This window comes from Balaenoptera borealis, assembly GCF_965194805.1.
Source record: "Balaenoptera borealis genome assembly, contig: HAP1_SCAFFOLD_81, whole genome shotgun sequence".
Lineage (NCBI taxonomy): Eukaryota > Metazoa > Chordata > Mammalia > Artiodactyla > Balaenopteridae > Balaenoptera > Balaenoptera borealis.
Genome location: NW_028123982.1, coordinates 892,424 through 920,034, shown reverse-complemented (window position 1 = coordinate 920,034; position 27,611 = coordinate 892,424). Strand labels below are relative to the sequence as shown.

Below are 27,611 nucleotides of genomic sequence, written 5' to 3'. Positions count from 1 at the left end.
GACACCTTTCCTCAGAAGGCTCCAGTACGCCTGTCATCACAATGCTCCAATGACTGTCTCATCACAATGCTCCATGATCCCTGTCATCACAACGTTCCATGACAATTGTCATCACAATGCTCCATGACACCTGTCATCACAATGTTGCCTGCCCATGTCATCAAAATGCTCCATGTCCCCTGTAATCACAATGTTCCATTACACCTGTCTTCACAATGTTCCCTGCCCATGTCATCACAATGCTCCATTACCAAGGTAATCAAAATGTTCGCCTGCCCTTGTCATCAAAATGCTCCATGGCCCCTTTAATCACAATGCTCCATGAACCCTGTCATCACAATGTTCCATGACAGTTGTCATCACAATGCTCCATGACCCTGTAATCACAATGCTCCATGCCCTTGTCATCACAATGCTCCAGAACTCTTGTCATCATAATGATGAATGCTCGTGTCATCACAAAGCTCCATGATACTTGTCATCACAATGTTCCATGGCCTTGTCATTACAATACTCCATGGCCCCTGTCATCACAGTGCTCCATGATACCTTTTATCACAATTCTAGATGACCACTGTCATCACAATGCCCCAAGACACATGTCATCACAATTCGCCATGGCCCTTGCCATCACAATGCTCCATGACCCGTGTCATCACAATGGTCCAGGACACTTGTAATCACAATGATCCATGACCACTTACATCACAATGCTCCTTGACTCCTGTCATCACAATGCTCCATAGCCTATGCATTCACAATGCTACATGGTCCCTGTAATCACATTGCTCCATGATCCATTTCATCACAATGCTCTATGACCCCTGTCATTACAATGCCACATTATACCTGTCATCACAATGCTCCATGGCCCCTGTCAGCACAATGTTCCATGACAGATGTCATTACTCTCCTCCATGGTCCCTGTAATCACAATGCTCCATTCCCTTGTCAACGCAATGCTCCAGAACTCTTGTCATCATAATGCTCCATGCCCGTCTCATCTCAATTCTCCCTGACACCTTTCATTAAAATGCTCCATGGCCTTTATCATCACAATGCTCCATGGCCCCTGTTATCACAGTGATCCATGGTACCTTTCATCACAATGCTAGATAACCTCTGTCATCACAATGCCCGATGACACCTGTCATCAGAATTGGCCATGTCCCTTGTCATCACAATGCTCCATGCCCTTGTCACCACAATGCTCCAGAACTCTTGGCATCATAATGCTCCATGCCCGTCTCATCACAATGCTCCATGACACTTGTCATCAAAATGCTCCATGGCCTTTGTCATCACAATGCTCCATGGCCCCTGTTATCACAGTGCTCCATGTTACCTTTCATCACAATTCTAGATGACCACTGTCATCACAATGCCCCATGACACCTGTCATCACAATTCGCCATGGCCCTTGTCATCACAATGCTCCATGATCCATGTCATCACAATGTTCCTGGACACTTATCATCACAATGAACTTTGACCACATTCATCACAATGCTCCATGACCCCTGTCATCACACTGCTCCATGGCCTATGCATTCAAAATGCTCCATGGCCCCTGTAATCACATTGCTCCATGATCCCTTTCATCACAATGTTCTATGACCACTCTCATCACAATACCCCATGACGCCTATCATCATAATGCTCCAAGGCCCCTCTCATCACAATGCTCCATGAACCCTGTCATCACAATGTTCCATGACACTTGTCATCACAGTGCTCCATGAACCCCTGTCATCACAATATTCACTGCCCATGTAATCACAATGCTTCTGGTCCCCTGTAATCACAGTGCTCCATACCCTATTCATCACAATGCTCCAGAACTCTTGTCATCATAATGCTCCATGCCCGTGTCATCACAATGCTTGAAGAACCTTGTCATCACAATGCTCCATGAACCGTGTCATCACAAGGTTCCAGGACCCTTGTCATCACAATGATCCATGACCCCTGTCATCTCAATGCTCCATGATCTTTGTATTCACAATGCTCCATGGCCCCTATAATTGCCGTGATCCATGACCCCTGTCATCACAATGCTCCCTGGTATATTTCATCACAATTCTAGATGACCACTGTCATCACAATGCTCTACGGCCCCTGTCAGCACAATGTTCCATGACAGATATCATCACAATGATCCATGACTGCTGTCATCACAATGTTCCCTGCCCTTGTCATCTCAATTTCCCCTGGACCCTGTAATCACAATGCTCCATACCCTTGTCATCGCATTGCTCCAGATCACTTCTCATCATAATGCTCCATGCCCGTGTCATCACAATGCTCCCTGGCCCCTGTCATCACAGTGCTCCGTGATACCTTTCATCATAATGATAGATGACCACTGTCATCACAATGCTCCATGACACCTGTCATCAGAATTGGCCATGGCCCTTGTCATCACAATGCTCCAAGCCACTTGTCTTCACAATGTTCCATGGCGCATTTCATCACAATGCTCCATGACCACTTTCATCAAATTGCTCCATGATGCCTGTCATCACAATGCTCCATGGCCTTTGTCATCAAAATTCTACATGGCCCCTGTATTAACAGTGCTTCAGGACAACTTTTATCACAATGCTCCATGACCACTCTCATCACAATGCCACAGAAGACCTTTCATGACAATGCTCCATGGCCCTTGTCATCACAATATCCTATGACTTCTGTCATCACAATGCTCCATGCCCCTGTCATCACAATGCCCCATCACCCCTGCTATTACAATGCTCCATGACCCCTGTCGTCGCAATGCTCCGAAACCCTTGTCATCACAATATTCCATGATCCGTGTAATCACGATGATCCATGAACCATTTCTGTACAATGCTCCAGTACCCCTTTCATTAAAATGCTCCATGGCACTTGTCATCAGAATGCTCCAGGAACCCTTCCATCACAATAATCCATGACCCGTTTCCTCACAATTCTCCAGGACCGCTTTCATCACAATGCTCCATTCCCTTGTCATCTCAATGCTTCATAGCCCCTGTCATCACAATGATCCATGCCCTTGTCATCAAAATGCTCCAGAACTCTTGTCATCACTATGCTCCATGCCCATGTCATCACAATGCTGCATGGCCCCTGTCATCACAATGCTCCATGCCCGTATCATCACAATGCTCCATTACCCATGTCATCGTAGTGATCCATGACCCCTTTCATCACAATGCTCCATGACACCTGTCATCACAATGCTCCGTGGTCTTTGTCATCACAATGCCCCATGACCACTGTCATCCCCATGCTCCATGACCACTGTCATCACCATGCCCCATGACCCCAGTCATCACAATGCTCCATAGACCTTGTCATCACAATGCTCCATTAGCCCTGTCATCACAATGTTCCATGACTCTTGTCATCCAAATGCCTCATGATCCATTTAATCACAATGCTCCATGACTCCTTTCATCACATCCTCCATGATACTTGTCATTACACTGCCCCATGACCTTTTTCAGAACAATGCTCCATGATACCAGTCATCACAATGCTCCATGACCATTGTCGTCACAATGCTCCATGCCCCTTTCAACACAATGCTCCATGACAACTGTCATCACAATGCTCCATGGTCTTTGTCATCACAATTATACATGGCCCCTGTGATCACAGTGCTCCATGACCCCTTTCATCACAATGCTCCATGACCACTGTCATCACAATGCCCCATGACCCCTGTCATCACAATGTTCCATGGCCCCTGACATTACAATGCTCCATGGCCTTTGTCATTACAATGTTCCATGGCCCCTGTTATCACAGTGCTCCATAACACCTTTCATCACAATTCTAGATGACCACTGTCATCACAATGCACCATGACACCTGTCATCACAATGCTCCATGAACCATGTCATCACAATATTCATGGACACTTGTCATCACAATGCTCCATGACAACTTACATCACAATGCTCCTTGACCCCTGTCATTTCATTGCTCCATGGCCTATGCATTCACAATGCTCCATGGCCACTGTAATCACATTGCTCCTTGATCCCTTTCATCACAATGCTCCAATACTGCTGTCATCAAAATGCCCCATGACGCCTATCATCATAATGCTCCAAGGCCCCTCTCATCACAATGCTCCATGATCCCTGTCATCACAATGATCCATGACACTAGTCATCACAGTGCTCCATGAACCCCTGTCATCACAATATTCACTGCCCATGTAATCACAAGGCTCCTGCTCCCCTGTAATCACAATGCTCCATACCCTTGTCATCACAATGCTCCAGAACTCTTGTCATCATAATGCTCCATGCCCGTGTCATCACAGTGCTCCATGACCACTTTCATCACAATGCTCCTTGACCCCTGTCATCACAATGCTCCATTGCCTATGTATTCACAATGCTCCATGGCCCCTGTAATCACATTGTTCCATGATCCTTTTCATCACAACGCTCTATGACCACTGTCATCACAATGCCACATGACACCTGTCATCACAATGCTCTATAGCCCCTGTCAGCACAATGTTCCATGACAGGTATCATCACAATGATCCATGACTGCTGTCATCACAATGTTCCCTACCCTTGTCATCTCAATGCTCCCTGGCCATTGTCACCACAATGCTCCCTGCCCATATCATCACAATGCTCCATTACCCATGTCATCATAGTGATCCATGACCCCTTTCATCACAATGCTCCATGACACCAGTCATCAAATGCTCCATAGCCCTTGTCATCACAATGCTCCATTAACCTTTCTCATCACAATGTTCCATGACTCTTGTCATCAAAATGCCTCATGGTCCATTTAATCACAATGCTCCATGACTCCTTTCATCACATCCTCCATGATACTTGTCATTACACTGCCCCATGACCTTTTTCAGAACAATGCTCCATGATACCAGTCATCACAATGCTCCATGTCCATTGTCGTCACAATGCTCCATGCCCCTTTCAACACAATGCTCCATGACCACTGTCATCACAATGCCCCATGACCCCTGTCATCACAATGCTCCATGGCCCCTGTCATTACAATGCTCCATGACCACTGTCATCACAATGTTCCATGATCGCTGTAATCACAATGACCCATGACACCTTTCCTCAGAAGGCTCCAGTACGCCTGTCATCACAATGCTCCAATGACCGTCTCATCACAATGCTCCATGATCCCTGTCAGCACAACGTTACATGACAATTATCATCACAATGCTCCATGACACCTGTCATCACAATGTTGCCTGCCCATGTCATCAAAATGCTCCATGTCCCCTGTAATCACAATGTTCCATTACACCTGTCTTCACAATGTTCCCTGCCCATGTCATCACAATGCTCCATTACCAAGGTAATCAAAATGTTCGCCAGCCCTTGTCATCAAAATGCTCCATGGCCCCTTTAATCACAATGCTCCATGAACCCTGTCATCACAATGTTCCATGACAGTTGTCATCACAATGCTCCATGACCCTGTAATCACAATGTTCCATGCCCTTGTCATCACAATGCTCCAGAACTCTTGTCATCATAATGCTCCATGCCCGTGTCATCACAATGCCAGATAAGACCTTTCATGACAATGCTCCATGGCCCTTGTCATCACAATATCCTATGATTTCTGTCATCACAATGCTCCATGCCCCTGTCATCACAATGCCCCATCACCCCTGCTATTACAATGCTCCATGACCCCTATCGTCACAATGCTCCGAAACCCTTGTCATCACAATATTCCATGATCCGTGTAATCACGATGATCCATGAACCATTTCTGTACAATGCTCCAGTACCCCTTTCATTAAAATGCTCCATGGCACTTGTCATCAGAATGCTCCAGGAACCCTTCCATCACAATAATCCATGACCCGTTTCCTCACAATTCTCCAGGACCGCTTTCATCACAATGCTCCATTCCCTTGTCATCTCAATGCTTCATGGCCCCTGTCATCACAATGATCCATGCCCTTGTCATCAAAATGCTCCAGAACTCTTGTCATCACTATGCTCCATGCCCATGTCATCACAATGCTGCATGGCCCCTGTCATCACAATGCTGCATGACCCCTGTCATCACAATGCTCCATGCCCGTATCATCACAATGCTCCATTACCCATGTCATCGTAGTGATCCATGACCCCTTTCATCACAATGCTCCATGACACCTGTCATCACAATGCTCCGTGGTCTTTGTCATCACAATGCCCCATGACCACTGTCATCACCATGCTCCATGACCACTGTCATCACCATGCCCCATGACCCCAGTCATCACAATGCTCCATAGACCTTGTCATCACAATGCTCCATTAGCCCTGTCATCACAATGTTCCATGACTCTTGTCATCAAAATGCCTCATGATCCATTTAATCACAATGCTCCATGACTCCTTTCATCACATCCTCCATGATACTTGTCATTACACTGCCCCATGACCTTTTTCAGAACAATGCTCCATGATACCAGTCATCACAATGCTCCATGACCATTGTCGTCACAATGCTCCATGCCCCTTTCAACACAATGCTCCATGACAACTGTCATCACAATGCTCCATGGCCCTTGTCATCACAATTATACATGGCCCTTGTGATCACAGTGCTCCATGACCCCTTTCATCACAATGCTCCATGACACCTGTCATCACAATGCTCCGTGGCCTTTGTCATCACAATGCTCCATGACCACTGTCATCACCATGCCCCATGACCCCAGTCATCACAATGCTCCATAGCCCTTGTCATCACAAGGCTCCATTAGCCCTGTCATCACAATGTTCCATGACTCTGGTCATCAAAATGCCTCATGATCCATTTAATCACTATGCTCCATGACTCCTTTCATCACATCCTCCATGATACTTGTCATTACACTGCCCCTTGACCTTTTTCACAACAATGCTCCATGATACCAGTCATCACAATGCTCCATGACCATTGTCGTCACAATGCTCCATGCCCCATTCAACACAATGCTCCATGACAACTGTCATCACAATGCTCCATGGCCTTTGTCATCACAATTATACATGGCCCCTGTGATCACAGTGCTCCATGACCCCTTTCATCACAATGCTCCATGACCACTGTCATCACAATGCCCCATGACCCCTGTCATCACAATGCTCCATGGCCCCTGTCATTACAATGCTCCATGACCACTGTCATCACAATGTTCCATGATCTCTGTAATCACAATGACCCATGACACCTTTCCTCAGAAGGCTCCAGTACGCCTGTCATCACAATGCTCCAATGACTGTCTCATCACAATGCTCCATGATCCCTGTCATCACAACGTTCCATGACAATTGTCATCACAATGCTCCATGACACCTGTCATCACAATGTTGCCTGCCCATGTCATCAAAATGCTCCATGTCCCCTGTAATCACAATGTTCCATTACACCTGTCTTCACAATGTTCCCTGCCCATGTCATCACAATGCTCCATTACCAAGGTAATCAAAATGTTCGCCTGCCCTTGTCATCAAAATGCTCCATGGCCCCTTTAATCACAATGCTCCATGAACCCTGTCATCACAATGTTCCATGACAGTTGTCATCACAATGCTCCATGACCCTGTAATCACAATGCTCCATGCCCTTGTCATCACAATGCTCCAGAACTCTTGTCATCATAATGATGAATGCTCGTGTCATCACAAAGCTCCATGATACTTGTCATCACAATGTTCCATGGCCTTGTCATCACAATACTCCATGGCCCCTGTCATCACAGTGCTCCATGATACCTTTTATCACAATTCTAGATGACCACTGTCATCACAATGCCCCAAGACACATGTCATCACAATTCGCCATGGCCCTTGCCATCACAATGCTCCATGACCCGTGTCATCACAATGGTCCAGGACACTTGTCATCACAATGATCCATGACCACTTACATCACAATGCTCCTTGACTCCTGTCATCACAATGCTCCATAGCCTATGCATTCGCAATGCTACATGGTCCCTGTAATCACATTGCTCCATGATCCATTTCATCACAATGCTCTATGACCCCTGTCATTACAATGCCACATTATACCTGTCATCACAATGCTCCATGGCCCCTGTCAGCACAATGTTCCATGACAGATGTCATCACTCTCCTCCATGGTCCCTGTAATCACAATGCTCCATTCCCTTGTCAACGCAATGCTCCAGAACTCTTGTCATCATAATGCTCCATGCCCATCTCATCTCAATTCTCCCTGACACCTTTCATTAAAATGCTCCATGGCCTTTATCATCACAATGCTCCATGGCCCCTGTTATCACAGTGATCCATGGTACCTTTCATCACAATGCTAGATAACCTCTGTCATCACAATGCCCGATGACACCTGTCATCAGAATTGGCCATGTCCCTTGTCATCACAATGCTCCATGCCCTTGTCACCACAATGCTCCAGAACTCTTGGCATCATAATGCTCCATGCCCGTCTCATCACAATGCTCCATGACACTTGTCATCAAAATGCTCCATGGCCTTTGTCATCACAATGCTCCATGGCCCCTGTTATCACAGTGCTCCATGTTACCTTTCATCACAATTCTAGATGACCACTGTCATCACAATGCCCCATGACACCTGTCATCACAATTCGCCATGGCCCTTGTCATCACAATGCTCCATGATCCATGTCATCACAATGTTCCTGGACACTTATCATCACAATGAACTTTGACCACATTCATCACAATGCTCCATGACCCCTGTCATCACACTGCTCCATGGCCTATGCATTCAAAATGCTCCATGGCCCCTGTAATCACATTGCTCCATGATCCCTTTCATCACAATGTTCTATGACCACTCTCATCACAATACCCCATGACGCCTATCATCATAATGCTCCAAGGCCCCTCTCATCACAATGCTCCATGAACCCTGTCATCACAATGTTCCATGACACTTGTCATCACAGTGCTCCATGAACCCCTGTCATCACAATATTCACTGCCCATGTAATCACAATGCTTCTGGTCCCCTGTAATCACAGTGCTCCATACCCTATTCATCACAATGCTCCAGAACTCTTGTCATCATAATGCTCCATGCCCGTGTCATCACAATGCTTGAAGAACCTTGTCATCACAATGCTCCATGAACCGTGTCATCACAAGGTTCCAGGACCCTTGTCATCACAATGATCCATGACCCCTGTCATCTCAATGCTCCATGATCTTTGTATTCACAATGCTCCATGGCCCCTATAATTGCCGTGATCCATGACCCCTGTCATCACAATGCTCCCTGGTATATTTCATCACAATTCTAGATGACCACTGTCATCACAATGCTCTACGGCCCCTGTCAGCACAATGTTCCATGACAGATATCATCACAATGATCCATGACTGCTGTCATCACAATGTTCCCTGCCCTTGTCATCTCAATTTCCCCTGGACCCTGTAATCACAATGCTCCATACCCTTGTCATCGCATTGCTCCAGATCACTTCTCATCATAATGCTCCATGCCCGTGTCATCACAATGCTCCCTGGCCCCTGTCATCACAGTGCTCCGTGATACCTTTCATCATAATGATAGATGACCACTGTCATCACAATGCTCCATGACACCTGTCATCAGAATTGGCCATGGCCCTTGTCATCACAATGCTCCAAGCCACTTGTCTTCACAATGTTCCATGGCGCATTTCATCACAATGCTCCATGACCACTTTCATCAAATTGCTCCATGATGCCTGTCATCACAATGCTCCATGGCCTTTGTCATCAAAATTCTACATGGCCCCTGTATTAACAGTGCTTCAGGACAACTTTTATCACAATGCTCCATGACCACTCTCATCACAATGCCAGAGAAGACCTTTCATGACAATGCTCCATGGCCCTTGTCATCACAATATCCTATGACTTCTGTCATCACAATGCTCCATGCCCCTGTCATCACAATGCCCCATCACCCCTGCTATTACAATGCTCCATGACCCCTATCGTCACAATGCTCCGAAACCCTTGTCATCACAATATTCCATGATCCGTGTAATCACGATGATCCATGAACCATTTCTGTACAATGCTCCAGTACCCCTTTCATTAAAATGCTCCATGGCACTTGTCATCAGAATGCTCCAGGAACCCTTCCATCACAATAATCCATGACCCGTTTCCTCACAATTCTCCAGGACCGCTTTCATCACAATGCTCCATTCCCTTGTCATCTCAATGCTTCATGGCCCCTGTCATCACAATGATCCATGCCCTTGTCATCAAAATGCTCCAGAACTCTTGTCATCACTATGCTCCATGCCCACGTCATCACAATGCTGCATGGCCCCTGTCATCACAATGCTGCATGACTCCTGTCATCACAAGGCTCCATGCCTGTATCATCACAATGCTCCATTACCCATGTCATCGTAGTGATCCATGACCCCTTTCATCACAATGCTCCATGACACCTGTCATCACAATGCTCCGTGGTCTTTGTCATCACAATGCCCCATGACCACTGTCATCACCATGCTCCATGACCACTGTCATCACCATGCCCCATGACCCCAGTCATCACAATGCTCCATAGACCTTGTCATCACAATGCTCCATTAGCCCTGTCATCACAATGTTCCATGACTCTTGTCATCAAAATGCCTCATGATCCATTTAATCACAATGCTCCATGACTCCTTTCATCACATCCTCCATGATACTTTTCATTACACTGCCCCATGACCTTTTTCAGAACAATGCTCCATGATACCAGTCATCACAATGCTCCATGACCATCGTCGTCACAATGCTCCATGCCCCTTTCAACACAATGCTCCATGACAACTGTCATCACAATGCTCCATGGCCTTTGTCATCACAATTATACATGGCCCTTGTGATCACAGTGCTCCATGACCCCTTTCATCACAATGCTCCATGACACCTGTCATCACAATGCTCCGTGGCCTTTGTCATCACAATGCTCCATGACTACTGTCATCACCATGCCCCATGACCCCAGTCATCACAATGCTCCATAGCCCTTGTCATCACAAGGCTCCATTAGCCCTGTCATCACAATGTTCCATGACTCTGGTCATCAAAATGCCTCATGATCCATTTAATCACTATGCTCCATGACTCCTTTCATCACATCCTCCATGATACTTGTCATTACACTGCCCCTTGACCTTTTTCACAACAATGCTCCATGATACCAGTCATCACAATGCTCCATGACCATTGTCGTCACAATGCTCCATGCCCCTTTCAACACAATGCTCCATGACAACTGTCATCACAATGCTCCATGGCCTTTGTCATCACAATTATACATGGCCCCTGTGATCACAGTGCTCCATGACCCCTTTCATCACAATGCTCCATGACCACTGTCATCACAATGCCCCATGACCCCTGTCATCACAATGCTCCATGGCCCCTGTCATTACAATGCTCCATGACCACTGTCATCACAATGTTCCATGATCTCTGTAATCACAATGACCCATGACACCTTTCCTCAGAAGGCTCCAGTACGCCTGTCATCACAATGCTCCAATGACTGTCTCATCACAATGCTCCATGATCCCTGTCATCACAACGTTCCATGACAATTGTCATCACAATGCTCCATGACACCTGTCATCACAATGTTGCCTGCCCATGTCATCAAAATGCTCCATGTCCCCTGTAATCACAATGTTCCATTACACCTGTCTTCACAATGTTCCCTGCCCATGTCATCACAATGCTCCATTACCAAGGTAATCAAAATGTTCGCCTGCCCTTGTCATCAAAATGCTCCATGGCCCCTTTAATCACAATGCTCCATGAACCCTGTCATCACAATGTTCCATGACAGTTGTCATCACAATGCTCCATGACCCTGTAATCACAATGCTCCATGCCCTTGTCATCACAATGCTCCAGAACTCTTGTCATCATAATGATGAATGCTCGTGTCATCACAAAGCTCCATGATACTTGTCATCACAATGTTCCATGGCCTTGTCATTACAATACTCCATGGCCCCTGTCATCACAGTGCTCCATGATACCTTTTATCACAATTCTAGATGACCACTGTCATCACAATGCCCCAAGACACATGTCATCACAATTCGCCATGGCCCTTGCCATCACAATGCTCCATGACCCGTGTCATCACAATGGTCCAGGACACTTGTCATCACAATGATCCATGACCACTTACATCACAATGCTCCTTGACTCCTGTCATCACAATGCTCCATAGCCTATGCATTCGCAATGCTACATGGTCCCAGTAATCACATTGCTCCATGATCCATTTCATCACAATGCTCTATGACCCCTGTCATTACAATGCCACATTATACCTGTCATCACAATGCTCCATGGCCCCTGTCAGCACAATGTTCCATGACAGATGTCATCACTCTCCTCCATGGTCCCTGTAATCACAATGCTCCATTCCCTTGTCAACGCAATGCTCCAGAACTCTTGTCATCATAATGCTCCATGCCCGTCTCATCTCAATTCTCCCTGACACCTTTCATTAAAATGCTCCATGGCCTTTATCATCACAATGCTCCATGGCCCCTGTTATCACAGTGATCCATGGTACCTTTCATCACAATGCTAGATAACCTCTGTCATCACAATGCCCGATGACACCTGTCATCAGAATTGGCCATGTCCCTTGTCATCACAATGCTCCATGCCCTTGTCACCACAATGCTCCAGAACTCTTGGCATCATAATGCTCCATGCCCGTCTCATCACAATGCTCCATGACACTTGTCATCAAAATGCTCCATGGCCTTTGTCATCACAATGCTCCATGGCCCCTGTTATCACAGTGCTCCATGTTACCTTTCATCACAATTCTAGATGACCACTGTCATCACAATGCCCCATGACACCTGTCATCACAATTCGCCATGGCCCTTGTCATCACAATGCTCCATGATCCATGTCATCACAATGTTCCTGGACACTTATCATCACAATGAACTTTGACCACATTCATCACAATGCTCCATGACCCCTGTCATCACACTGCTCCATGGCCTATGCATTCAAAATGCTCCATGGCCCCTGTAATCACATTGCTCCATGATCCCTTTCATCACAATGTTCTATGACCACTCTCATCACAATACCCCATGACGCCTATCATCATAATGCTCCAAGGCCCCTCTCATCACAATGCTCCATGAACCCTGTCATCACAATGTTCCATGACACTTGTCATCACAGTGCTCCATGAACCCCTGTCATCACAATATTCACTGCCCATGTAATCACAATGCTTCTGGTCCCCTGTAATCACAGTGCTCCATACCCTATTCATCACAATGCTCCAGAACTCTTGTCATCATAATGCTCCATGCCCGTGTCATCACAATGCTTGAAGAACCTTGTCATCACAATGCTCCATGAACCGTGTCATCACAAGGTTCCAGGACCCTTGTCATCACAATGATCCATGACCCCTGTCATCTCAATGCTCCATGATCTTTGTATTCACAATGCTCCATGGCCCCTATAATTGCCGTGATCCATGACCCCTGTCATCACAATGCTCCCTGGTATATTTCATCACAATTCTAGATGACCACTGTCATCACAATGCTCTACGGCCCCTGTCAGCACAATGTTCCATGACAGATATCATCACAATGATCCATGACTGCTGTCATCACAATGTTCCCTGCCCTTGTCATCTCAATTTCCCCTGGACCCTGTAATCACAATGCTCCATACCCTTGTCATCGCATTGCTCCAGATCACTTCTCATCATAATGCTCCATGCCCGTGTCATCACAATGCTCCCTGGCCCCTGTCATCACAGTGCTCCGTGATACCTTTCATCATAATGATAGATGACCACTGTCATCACAATGCTCCATGACACCTGTCATCAGAATTGGCCATGGCCCTTGTCATCACAATGCTCCAAGCCACTTGTCTTCACAATGTTCCATGGCGCATTTCATCACAATGCTCCATGACCACTTTCATCAAATTGCTCCATGATGCCTGTCATCACAATGCTCCATGGCCTTTGTCATCAAAATTCTACATGGCCCCTGTATTAACAGTGCTTCAGGACAACTTTTATCACAATGCTCCATGACCACTCTCATCACAATGCCACAGAAGACCTTTCATGACAATGCTCCATGGCCCTTGTCATCACAATATCCTATGACTTCTGTCATCACAATGCTCCATGCCCCTGTCATCACAATGCCCCATCACCCCTGCTATTACAATGCTCCATAACCCCTGTCGTCGCAATGCTCCGAAACCCTTGTCATCACAATATTCCATGATCCGTGTAATCACGATGATCCATGAACCATTTCTGTACAATGCTCCAGTACCCCTTTCATTAAAATGCTCCATGGCACTTGTCATCAGAATGCTCCAGGAACCCTTCCATCACAATAATCCATGACCCGTTTCCTCACAATTCTCCAGGACCGCTTTCATCACAATGCTCCATTCCCTTGTCATCTCAATGCTTCATGGCCCCTGTCATCACAATGATCCATGCCCTTGTCATCAAAATGCTCCAGAACTCTTGTCATCACTATGCTCCATGCCCATGTCATCACAATGCTGCATGGCCCCTGTCATCACAATGCTGCATGACCCCTGTCATCACAATGCTCCATGCCCGTATCATCACAATGCTCCATTACCCATGTCATCGTAGTGATCCATGACCCCTTTCATCACAATGCTCCATGACACCTGTCATCACAATGCTCCGTGGTCTTTGTCATCACAATGCCCCATGACCACTGTCATCACCATGCTCCATGACCACTGTCATCACCATGCCCCATGACCCCAGTCATCACAATGCTCCATAGACCTTGTCATCACAATGCTCCATTAGCCCTGTCATCACAATGTTCCATGACTCTTGTCATCAAAATGCCTCATGATCCATTTAATCACAATGCTCCATGACTCCTTTCATCACATCCTCCATGATACTTGTCATTACACTGCCCCATGACCTTTTTCAGAACAATGCTCCATGACACCAGTCATCACAATGCTCCATGACCATTGTCGTCACAATGCTCCATGCCCCTTTCAACACAATGCTCCATGACAACTGTCATCACAATGCTCCATGGTCTTTGTCATCACAATTATACATGGCCCCTGTGATCACAGTGCTCCATGACCCCTTTCATCACAATGCTCCATGACACCTGTCATCACAATGCTCCGTGGTCTTTGTCATCACAATGCCCCATGACCACTGTCATCACCATGCTCCATGACCACTGTCATCACCATGCCCCATGACCCCAGTCATCACAATGCTCCATAGACCTTGTCATCACAATGCTCCATTAGCCTTGTCATCACAATGTTCCATGACTCTTGTCATCAAAATGCCTCATGATCCATTTAATCACAATGCTCCATGACTCCTTTCATCACATCCTCCATGATACTTGTCATTACACTGCCCCATGACCTTTTTCAGAACAATGCTCCATGATACCAGTCATCACAATGCTCCATGACCATTGTCGTCACAATGCTCCATGCCCCTTTCAACACAATGCTCCATGACAACTGTCATCACAATGCTCCATGGTCTTTGTCATCACAATTATACATGGCCCCTGTGATCACAGTGCTCCATGACCCCTTTCATCACAATGCTCCATGACCACTGTCATCACAATGCCCCATGACCCCTGTCATCACAATGTTCCATGGCCCCTGACATTACAATGCTCCATGGCCTTTGTCATTACAATGTTCCATGGCCCCTGTTATCACAGTGCTCCATAACACCTTTCATCACAATTCTAGATGACCACTGTCATCACAATGCACCATGACACCTGTCATCACAATGCTCCATGAACCATGTCATCACAATATTCATGGACACTTGTCATCACAATGCTCCATGACAACTTACATCACAATGCTCCTTGACCCCTGTCATTTCATTGCTCCATGGCCTATGCATTCACAATGCTCCATGGCCACTGTAATCACATTGCTCCTTGATCCCTTTCATCACAATGCTCCAATACTGCTGTCATCAAAATGCCCCATGACGCCTATCATCATAATGCTCCAAGGCCCCTCTCATCACAATGCTCCATGATCCCTGTCATCACAATGATCCATGACACTAGTCATCACAGTGCTCCATGAACCCCTGTCATCACAATATTCACTGCCCATGTAATCACAAGGCTCCTGCTCCCCTGTAATCACAATGCTCCATACCCTTGTCATCACAATGCTCCAGAACTCTTGTCATCATAATGCTCCATGCCCGTGTCATCACAGTGCTCCATGACCACTTTCATCACAATGCTCCTTGACCCCTGTCATCACAATGCTCCATTGCCTATGTATTCACAATGCTCCATGGCCCCTGTAATCACATTGTTCCATGATCCTTTTCATCACAACGCTCTATGACCACTGTCATCACAATGCCACATGACACCTGTCATCACAATGCTCTATAGCCCCTGTCAGCACAATGTTCCATGACAGGTATCATCACAATGATCCATGACTGCTGTCATCACAATGTTCCCTACCCTTGTCATCTCAATGCTCCCTGGCCATTGTCACCACAATGCTCCCTGCCCATATCATCACAATGCTCCATTACCCATGTCATCATAGTGATCCATGACCCCTTTCATCACAATGCTCCATGACACCAGTCATCAAATGTTCCATAGCCCTTGTCATCACAATGCTCCATTAACCTTTCTCATCACAATGTTCCATGACTCTTGTCATCAAAATGCCTCATGGTCCATTTAATCACAATGCTCCATGACTCCTTTCATCACATCCTCCATGATACTTGTCATTACACTGCCCCATGACCTTTTTCAGAACAATGCTCCATGATACCAGTCATCACAATGCTCCATGTCCATTGTCGTCACAATGCTCCATGCCCCTTTCAACACAATGCTCCATGACCACTGTCATCACAATGCCCCATGACCCCTGTCATCACAATGCTCCATGGCCCCTGTCATTACAATGCTCCATGACCACTGTCATCACAATGTTCCATGATCGCTGTAATCACAATGACCCATGACACCTTTCCTCAGAAGGCTCCAGTACGCCTGTCATCACAATGCTCCAATGACCGTCTCATCACAATGCTCCATGATCCCTGTCAGCACAACGTTACATGACAATTATCATCACAATGCTCCATGACACCTGTCATCACAATGTTGCCTGCCCATGTCATCAAAATGCTCCATGTCCCCTGTAATCACAATGTTCCATTACACCTGTCTTCACAATGTTCCCTGCCCATGTCATCACAATGCTCCATTACCAAGGTAATCAAAATGTTCGCCAGCCCTTGTCATCAAAATGCTCCATGGCCCCTTTAATCACAATGCTCCATGAACCCTGTCATCACAATGTTCCATGACAGTTGTCATCACAATGCTCCATGACCCTGTAATCACAATGTTCCATGCCCTTGTCATCACAATGCTCCAGAACTCTTGTCATCATAATGCTCCATGCCCGTGTCATCACAATGCCAGATAAGACCTTTCATGACAATGCTCCATGGCCCTTGTCATCACAATATCCTATGATTTCTGTCATCACAATGCTCCATGCCCCTGTCATCACAATGCCCCATCACCCCTGCTATTACAATGCTCCATGACCCCTATCGTCACAATGCTCCGAAACCCTTGTCATCACAATATTCCATGATCCGTGTAATCACGATGATCCATGAACCATTTCTGTACAATGCTCCAGTACCCCTTTCATTAAAATGCTCCATGGCACTTGTCATCAGAATGCTCCAGGAACCCTTCCATCACAATAATCCATGACCCGTTTCCTCACAATTCTCCAGGACCGCTTTCATCACAATGCTCCATTCCCTTGTCATCTCAATGCTTCATGGCCCCTGTCATCACAATGATCCATGCCCTTGTCATCAAAATGCTCCAGAACTCTTGTCATCACTATGCTCCATGCCCATGTCATCACAATGCTGCATGGCCCCTGTCATCACAATGCTGCATGACCCCTGTCATCACAATGCTCCATGCCCGTATCATCACAATGCTCCATTACCCATGTCATCGTAGTGATCCATGACCCCTTTCATCACAATGCTCCATGACACCTGTCATCACAATGCTCCGTGGTCTTTGTCATCACAATGCCCCATGACCACTGTCATCACCATGCTCCATGACCACTGTCATCACCATGCCCCATGACCCCAGTCATCACAATGCTCCATAGACCTTGTCATCACAATGCTCCATTAGCCCTGTCATCACAATGTTCCATGACTCTTGTCATCAAAATGCCTCATGATCCATTTAATCACAATGCTCCATGACTCCTTTCATCACATCCTCCATGATACTTGTCATTACACTGCCCCATGACCTTTTTCAGAACAATGCTCCATGATACCAGTCATCACAATGCTCCATGACCATTGTCGTCACAATGCTCCATGCCCCTTTCAACACAATGCTCCATGACAACTGTCATCACAATGCTCCATGGTCTTTGTCATCACAATTATACATGGCCCCTGTGATCACAGTGCTCCATGACCCCTTTCATCACAATGCTCCATGACCACTGTCATCACAATGCCCCATGACCCCTGTCATCACAATGTTCCATGGCCCCTGTCATTACAATGCTCCATGGCCTTTGTCATTACAATGTTCCATGGCCCCTGTTATCACAGTGCTCCATAACACCTTTCATCACAATTCTAGATGACCACTGTCATCACAATGCCCCATGACAGATGTCATCACAATTCGCCATGGTCCTTGTCATCACAATGCTCCATGAACCATGTCATCACAAGGTTCCAGGACACTTTTCATCACAATGATCCATGATCACTTTCATCACAATGCTCCATGAACCCTGTCATCTCAATGCTCCATAGCCTTTGTATTCACAATGCTCCATGGCCCCTATAATTGCGGTGCTCCATGATCCCTGTCATCACAATGCTCCCTGGTATATTTCCTCACAATTCTAGATGACCACTGTCATCAGAGTGCTCCATGATACCTTTCATCACAATGCTAGATGTCCACTGTCATCACAGTGCACCAGGACACCTGTCATCACAATTCGCCATGGCCCTTGTCATCACTATGCTCCATGAAACGTGTCATCACAAGGTTCCAGAACACTGTCATCAAGATGGTCCATTACCATTTTCATCGCAATGCTCCATGAAACCTGTCATCAAAATGCTCCATGGCCCCTGTAATCACAGTGCTCCATGACAAATTTCATCACAATGCTCCATGACCACTGTCATCACAATGCCCTATGAGGCCTGTCATCACAATGTTCCAAGGCCCCTCTCATCACAGTGCTCCATGATCACTGTCAGCACAATGTTCCATGACACTTGTCATCACAGTGCTCCAGAATTCTTGTCATCACAGTGTTTCATGACCGTTTCATCACAATGCTCCATGACCCATGTCATCACAATGCTCCATGATACCTTTCGTCACAATTCTAGATGACCACAGTCATCACAATGTCCCATGACACCTGTCTTCACATTTGGCCATGGGCCTTGTCATCACAATGCTCCATGAACCGTGTCATCACAATGTTCCAGGACACTTGTCATCACAATGCTCCATAGCCTTTGTCATCACAATACTCCATGGCCCCTGTCATCACAGTGCTCCATGATATATTTCATCACAATGATAGATGACCACTGTCATCACAATGACCCATGACACCTGTCATCACAATTTGCCATGCCCCTTGTCATTAAAATGCTCCATGAACCATGTCATCACAAGGTTCTAGGACACTTTTCATCACAATTATCCATGACCGCTTTCATCGCAATGCTCCATGACCGCTTTCATCACAATGCTCCATGTCCACTGTCATCACAATGCCCCATGTCCTATGTATTCACAATGCTCCATGGCCCCGGTAATCACATTGCTCCATGATCCCTTTCATCACATTGCTCCATGACCACTGTCATCACAATGCCCCATGACGCCTGTCATCACAATGCTCCATGGCCCCTTTCTTTACAATGCTCCATGACACCTTTCATCACAATGTTCCATGACAGTTGTCATCATAATGCTCCATGACCCCTGTCATCACAATGTTCCCTGCCCTTTCCATCACAATGCTTTTGTCCCCTGTAATCAGAATGCTCCAAGCCCATGTCCTCACAATGCTCCCTGGTGCTTTTCATCACAATGCTCCATGACCACTTTCATCACAATGCTCCATGGCCACTTTCATCACAATGCTCCATGGCCACTTTCATCACAACGCTCCATGACCACTTTCATCACAGTGCCCCAAGAATCCTGTAATCACAATGCTCCATGGCCCTTGTAATCACAATGCTCCATGACCCCTGTCATCACAATTCTCCATGGCCATTGTCTTCACAATGCTTCATTACCCTTGTCATCACAATGCTCTATGACCCTTGTCATCAGAACACTCCATGGTGCTTCTCATCACAATGATCCAGAGCCTTAGTGCCTGAGTTGGGAATAGTATCGTTGTCTCAGTTAGGGACACTGTCAGTGCCAGAGTTGGGAGTAGTGACAGGGTCATAGTTAGGGACAGTGTCAGAGCCTGAGTTGGGGCCTTAATGAGGGACAGTGTCAGGGTCAAAGGAAGGAGTAGTCTCAGGGCCTTAGTTAGGGACAGTGTCAGTGCCTGAATTAGGAATAGTGTCAGTGCCTAAGTTATGGACAGTGTCAGGGCATGAGTTAGGAGTAGTCTCTGGGCCTTAGGTAGGGACAGTGTCAGTGCCTGTGTTGGCAGTAGTTTCAGGGCATTATTAAGGGACAGTGTCAGTGCCTGAGGTGGGAGTAGTGTCAGGGTCTTAGTTAGGGATAGTGTCAGTGACTGAGTTGGGTGTAGTGTCAAGGCCTTAGTTAGGGATAGTGTCAGTGGCTGAGATGGGATTAGTGTCAGGGTCTTTATTAGGGACAATGTCAGGGCCTGAGTTAAGAGTAGTGTCAAGGTCGTTGTTAGGGAGAGTGTCAGTGCCTGAGTTGGGAGTAGTGCCAGGGCCTTGTTAGGGACAGTGTCAGTGCCTATGTTGGGAGTAGTGTCAGGGCCTTAGTTAGGAACAACGTCACTGCCTGAGTTGGGAGTAGTGTCAGGGTCTTTGTTAGGGACAGTGTCAAGGCCTTAGGTAAGAGTAGTGTTGAGGCCTTAGTTAGGGAGTGTGTCAGTGCAGGAGTTGTGAACAATGTCAGAGCCTTAGTTAGGGACAGTTTCAGGGCCTGAGGTTGGAGTAGTCTCAGGGCCTTAGTTAGAGAGTGTGTCAGTGCCTGAGTTGGGAGTAGTGTTAGGGCCTTAGTCAGGGACTATTTCAGGGCGTGAGTTAGGAGTAGTTTCAGGGCTTTAGTTAGGGACAGTGTCAGTGCCTGAGTTGGGAGTACTGTCTGGGCGTATTTAGGGGCAGTCTCAGTGCCTATTTTGGGAGTAGTGTCAGGGCCTTTGTTTGGAACAATGTCAGTGCATGAGTTAGGAGTAGTGTCAGGACCTTAGTAAGAGACAGTGTCAGTGCCTGAGCTAAGAGTAGTGTCAGGGCCGTAGTTGTGGACAGTGTCAGTGGCTTAGTTGGGAGTAGTTTCAGGGTATTTGTTAGGGACAGTGTCAGTGCCTGAGTTAAGAGTAGTTTCAGAGCCTTAGTTAGGGACAGCGCCATTGCCTGTGTTGGGAGTAGTGTCAGGTCTTTAGTTAGGAAGAGTGTCAGTGCCTGAGGTAGGATTATTTTCAGGGTCTTTATTATGGACAGTGTCATTGCCTGAGTTGTGAGTAGTGTCAAGGCCTTAGTTACGGACAGCATCACTGCCGGAGTTGGGAGTAGTGTCAGAACCTTATTTAGGGACAACTTCAGTGTCTGAGTTGGGAGTAGTGTCAGGGCCTCAGTTAGGGAGAGTGTCAGTGCCTGAGTTGGGAGTAGTGTCTGGGTCTTAGTTAGGGAAAATGTCAGTGGCTGAGTTGGCATTAGTGTCATCGCCTTATTTAGGGACAGTGTCAGGGCCTGAGTTAGGAGTATTGTCAAGGCACTAGTTAGGGACAGTGTCAGTTCCTGAGTTGGGAGTAGTGTCAGGGCCTTAGCTAGGGACAGTGTCAGTGCCTGATTTGGGATTAGTGTCAGGGTCTAGTTAGCGACTGTGTCAATGCCTATGTTTGGTGCAGTTTCACTGCAATATTTAGGGACAGTGTCAGTGCCTATGTTCGGAGTTCTGTCAGGGTGTTAGTTAGGAACATTGTCAGTGCCTTTGTCGGGAGTAGTGTCAGGGCCTTAGTTAGGGACAGTGTCAGTTCCTGAGTTGGGAGTATTGTCAGGGCCTTAGTTAGGGACAGTGTCAGGGACTGAGTTAGGAGTAGTGTCAGGGCTCTAGTTAGGGTCACTGTCAGTGCCTGAGTTAGGACTACTGTCAGGGCCTTATTTAGGAAGAGTGTCAGGGCCTTAGTTAGGAGGAGCACCAGTGCCTACGTTAGGTATTGGATCGGCACCTGAGTTAGCAATAACGTCAGGGCTTTAGATAGGGACAGTGTCAGTGCCTGATTTAGGAGTAGTGTCAGGGCCTTAGTTAGGGATAGTGTGACTGCCTTAGTTAGTAGTACTGTCAGGGCCTTAGTTAGGGAGAGTGTCAGTTCGTGAGTTAGGAATAGTGTAAGGGCCGTATTTGGGGACAGTGTCAGTGCCTCCATTAGGAATTGTATCAGTGCCTCATTTAGGATTACTGTCAGGGCTTTAGTTAGGGACATTGTCAGGGCATGAGCTTGGAGTAGTGTAAGGGCCTATGTTTGGAGCAGTGTCAGGGCCTATGTTAAGGACAGTGTCAGGGCTTGTGTTAGGAGAAGTGTCAGGGCCATAGTTAGGTACTGTGTCAGGGCTTGAGTTAGGAATAGAGTAAGGGTCTTAGGGACCGTGTCAGGGCTTGAGTTAGGAATAGAGTCAGGATCTTAGTTTGGGCCAGTGTCAGTGCCTGATTTAGGAGTAGCATCGTTGCCTTTCTTAGGTATTGTATCAGTGCCTGAGTTGGGAGTAATGCCAGGGCCTTAGTTAGGGAGAGTGTCAGTACCTGATTTAGGAATAGTGTCAGGGCCTTATTGAGGGACAGTGTCAGGGCCTGAGTTAGGAGTAGAGTCAGGACTTAAGTTAGGGACAGTGTCAGTGATTGAGTTAAGAGTACTGTCAGGGCCTTAGTTAGGGACAGTGTCAGGGCCTGGGGTAGTAGTACTGTCAGGGCCTTCGTTAGCAGTAGCATCAGTGCCTTCGTTAGGTATTGCATCAGCGCCTCAGTTAGGAATATTTTCAGGGCCTTATTTGGGACAGTGTCAGTGCCTGAGTTACGAGTTATGTCGGCCTTAGTTAGGGACCTTTTCAGGGCCTGAGTTAGGAGTAATGTCAGGGCCTTCCTTAGGTATTGTATTAGCGCCTGAGTTAGGAGTAGTGTCAGGGCCTTAGTTAGCGACATTGCCAGGGCATGATTTAGGAGTAGTGTTAGGGCGTGAGTTATGAATAGTGTCAGGGCCTTAGTTAGTGACAGTGTCAGTTCCTGAGTTAGGAGTAGAGTCAGTGCCTATGTTAGAGACAGTGTCAGTGCTGAGTTCGGAGTAGTATCAGGGACTTAGTTAGGGACAGTGTCAGGGCCTGAGTTAGGAATATTGTCAGGGCCTTATTTAGGGACAGTGTCAGTGCCTGAGTTAAGAGAAGTGTCAGAGGCTTTTATAAGGACAGTGTCAAAGCCTGAGTTAACAGTAGTGTCACAGCTTTAGATAGGGCCAGTGTCAGGGCCTAGGTTAAGACCTGCATCAGGGCCTATGATAGGAATCAGATCAGAGCCTGTGTTACGAATAGTGTCAGGGCCTTAGTTAAGGACAGTTTCAGGGCCTGAGTCCTGAATTACTCCTTACTCTCCTCACTAAGGACTTTTGACACTACTGTTAATTCAGGCCCTGATAATGTCCCTAACTAAGACCCTGACACTTTCCCTGGCTAAGGCCCTGAACTTCTCCTAAGTCACGCCCTGATACGATCCCTAACAATGGCCTTGACACTACACCTAACATAGGCCCTGACATGATACCTAACAAAGGCTCTGTTGCTAGTCCAAACTAAGGCCCTGAAATTGGACATAAACAAGGCCATGAAACTAATCTTAACTCAGGCCCTAGAACTGTCCCTAACTAGGTCCCTGACAGTACACCTAACTCAGACCCTGACACTGTCCCTAAGCAAGGCCCTGACACTACTCCTAACTCAGTCCCTTACACTGTACCTAACAAAGTCTCTGATGCTAGGCTTAACTCAGGCCCTGAAACTGTCTGTAACTAAGGCCCTGCTGCCATCAGTATCAAAAGTCCTGACATTGTCCTCAGCTAATATCCTGACCTATGTCTTTCCAAGGTCCTGAAACTGTCCCAAAGTAAGCCCTGACTCTGTCCCTAAGTGAAGACCTGAGGCTGTCCCTAACTCAGGCCCTGAAGCTTTCCTTAACTGAAGCCTTGAAGCTGTGACTAACTCAGGCCCTGATCATGTATTTAATGAAGATCTTAATGCTGATCCAGCAAAGACGCTGATGCTCCTCCAAAGTCATGCCCTGACAGTGTGCCCAGCTAAGGGCCTGAGGCTAGGCCTCACTCAAGCCATGTCCCTTTCCCTAAGTCAGGCCCTGACACTGTCACTAACTAAGGCCCTGACTCTACTTCCAGCTCAGTCCCACACATTGTACCTAACAAAGGCTCTGATACTAGTTGTAACTCAGGGCCTGACACTCTCTCTGAATAAGGGCTGCTGCCATCAATATCTAAAGACCTAACATTATCCGGAGACAATAACCTGACCCATGTCTTAGCAAGGTCCTGAAACTTTCCCAAAGTAAGCCCTGAGGCTGTCCTTAAGTGAGACCCTGAAGCTTTCCCTAACTAACTCAGGCCTTGATGCTGTCACTAACACTGACCCTGATCATGTCTTTAACTAAGACCCTAAGGCTGAGCCAGCAGAGGCCCTGATGCTGCTCCTAAGTCATGCCCTAACAGTGTCCCCATCTAAGGGACTGATGCTAGGCCTCACTCAGACCCTATCGCTCTCCCTAAGTCAGGCTCTGATGCTGTCCCTACCTGAAGCCCTAACACTGGTTCTGAATAAGGCCCTGAGAGTCTCCGTAACAAAGGTCTTCACACTATCCTTAGGTCATTTCCTGACACTATCCCTAGATGTTAAACTGACACTGTCACTAGCTAATGTCCTGCCTCTTATGCTAACTGAAGCCCTTAGGCTGTGCCTACCTTAGGCACTGAATTCAGTCCCAAGACCATGAAACTGTCCCGAACTAAGGCCTAGATGCTCGCCCTACATCCGGCCCTGACACTGTCCCTAACTAAGGCCCTAACACAATTGTTAACTCTGGACCTGACAGTGGAAATATCAGAGGCCCGCTACTCCTAACTAACGCCTTGACACTGTCCCTAACTTAGGCCCTGCTACCATCAATATCTAAAGTCCTGACATTATCCTGAGCTAATATCATGACCCATGTCTTAACAAGATCCTGAAACTCTCCCAAAGTTAGCCCTGACACTGTCCCTAAGTGAGGCCCTGAGGCTGTCCTTCACAGAGGTCCTGATAATGTCTTTAACTAAGACCCTAATGCTGATCCTACAGAGATACTTATGCTGATCCTATGTCATGCCCTGACGCTGTCCCTAGCTATGGCCCTGACTCTAGGCATCACTCAGGCCCTGTCGCTCTCCCTAAGTCAGGCTAAGACTCTATCCCTACCTGAAGCCCTGACACTGGGCCTAAATTAGGCACTGATGCTCTAATTAGCTATGGTCTTGACACTATCCCTATGTCATTTCCTGACCCTATCCCTAGATCTTAACCTAAACTTGTCTTTAGCTATGGTCGAGCCTCTTATGCTAACTAAATCCCTGACGTTGTCTCTAACTAAGAGCCTGAAATTAGTCCTGAGGCCGTCAACCTGTCCCTAACTGAGGTTGGAGGCTCATCCTAACTGAGGCGCTGACACTGTCCCTAACTAAAGCCCTGACACTGCACCTAACTCAGTCCCTGAAACTTTACTTTACAAGGGCTCTGATGCTGGTCCTAACTTAGGCCCTGACACTGTCTCTAAGTAAGACTCAGAATTTGCCCCTAATATAGGCCCTGTTGTCAACAATAATTAAAAACTGGATACTAGCGTGAGTTAATATCCTGACATATTTCTAACCAAGGTCCTGACACTGTCCCTAAGAAAGCCCTGTCGCTGTCCCTAAGTTAAGAACTGAGGCTGCCCCTAACTCAGGCCCTGAAGCTTTCCCTAACTGAGGCCTTGACGCTGTGACTAACTCAGGCCCTGATGATGTCTGTAACTAAGACGCTAAAGTTGATCCAACAGAGGCGCTGATTCTGTTCCTAAGTCATGCCCTGACAGTGTCCTCAGCTAAGGGCCTGATGCTAGGCCTCACTCAGGCCCTGTCACTCTCCCTAAGTCAGGCTCTGATGCTGTCCCTACCTGAAGCCCTGACACTGGTTCTAAATAAGGATCTGATACTCTCAGTAACTAAGGTTTTGACACTATGCTTAGGTCCTTTCCTGACACTATCCCTAGACCGTAACCTGACCGGGTCCCTAGCAAATGTCGTGCCTCTTATGCTAACTACAGCCCTGCTGCTGTCCTTAACTAAGGGCCTAAAATTACTCTCGAGGCTGTGACCCTGTCCGTACCTAAGGCCTCGATGTTCGTCCTAATTCAGGGCCTGACGCTGTCCCTAACTAAGGCCCTGCTGCCGTCAATATCTCAAGTCCTGACACTATCCTGAGCTAATTTCTTGACCCATCTCTTACCAAGGTCCTGAAACTGTCCCTAAGGAAGCCCTGATGCTGTCTCTAAGCGAGGCCTTGAGGCTGTCCCTAACAGAGGCCCTGATAATATCTTTCACATAGCCCCTGAGGCTGATCCTACCGTGGCTCTTATGCTGCTCCTAAGTCATGCCCTGACACTGTCTCTAGCTAAGGCCCTGACGCTAGGCCTCACTCAGGCCCTGTCCCACTCCCTAAGTCAGGCTCTGACGCTGTTCCTACCCGAAGCCCTGACACTCACTGCTCCTAAATTAGGTCCTGATGTGCTAAGTAACTAAGGTCTTGACACTATCCCTAGGTCATTTCCTGACACTCTCCCTAGACCTTAACCTAACCTTCTCTTTAGCTAATGTCGAGATTAGCTAAAGAGATTCTTTAGAACGAGAGTCTTTCATCTTCTGAATATAGTTTTCTTCAAAACATAATTTTTATGGTGTTACTAACATTAAACAAAATGTACTCAACTGCTGTGGAATATTCCTTCATAGGAGCGTGCATGGTTCACTTCTGCATCTGCTTGTGGTGGTGTTCAGGTTGCTTTCAGCTGTAGATCCCCTTATGCTAGCTAAATCCCTGATTCTGTCCCTAAATGAGGCCCTGAATTTAGGTGCGAGGCCGTGAACCTGTCCCTAACTGAGGCCTGGAGGCTCGTCCTAATGCAGGCCCTGACACTGGCCCTAACTAAGGCTCTGACACTACACCTAA

General features: G+C 46.9%; 2 long non-coding RNA genes across 2 annotated transcripts in view; one reads left to right on the top strand and one right to left on the bottom strand.

Annotated features, from left to right (window-relative positions):
* The window catches only part of LOC309621252, a 57,076-nt gene extending 37,413 nt beyond the window's left edge, over positions 1-19,663 (bottom strand). The window contains exon 1 of the long non-coding RNA XR_014239871.1: positions 19,420-19,663. This is a non-coding gene — a long non-coding RNA (uncharacterized lncRNA). The remainder of the gene's footprint in view (positions 1-19,419) is intronic.
* Positions 19,664-20,498: 835 nt separating this feature from the next.
* The window catches only part of LOC309621257, a 15,386-nt gene continuing 8,273 nt past the window's right edge, over positions 20,499-27,611 (top strand). The window contains exon 1 of the long non-coding RNA XR_014239876.1: positions 20,499-21,365. This is a non-coding gene — a long non-coding RNA (uncharacterized lncRNA). The remainder of the gene's footprint in view (positions 21,366-27,611) is intronic.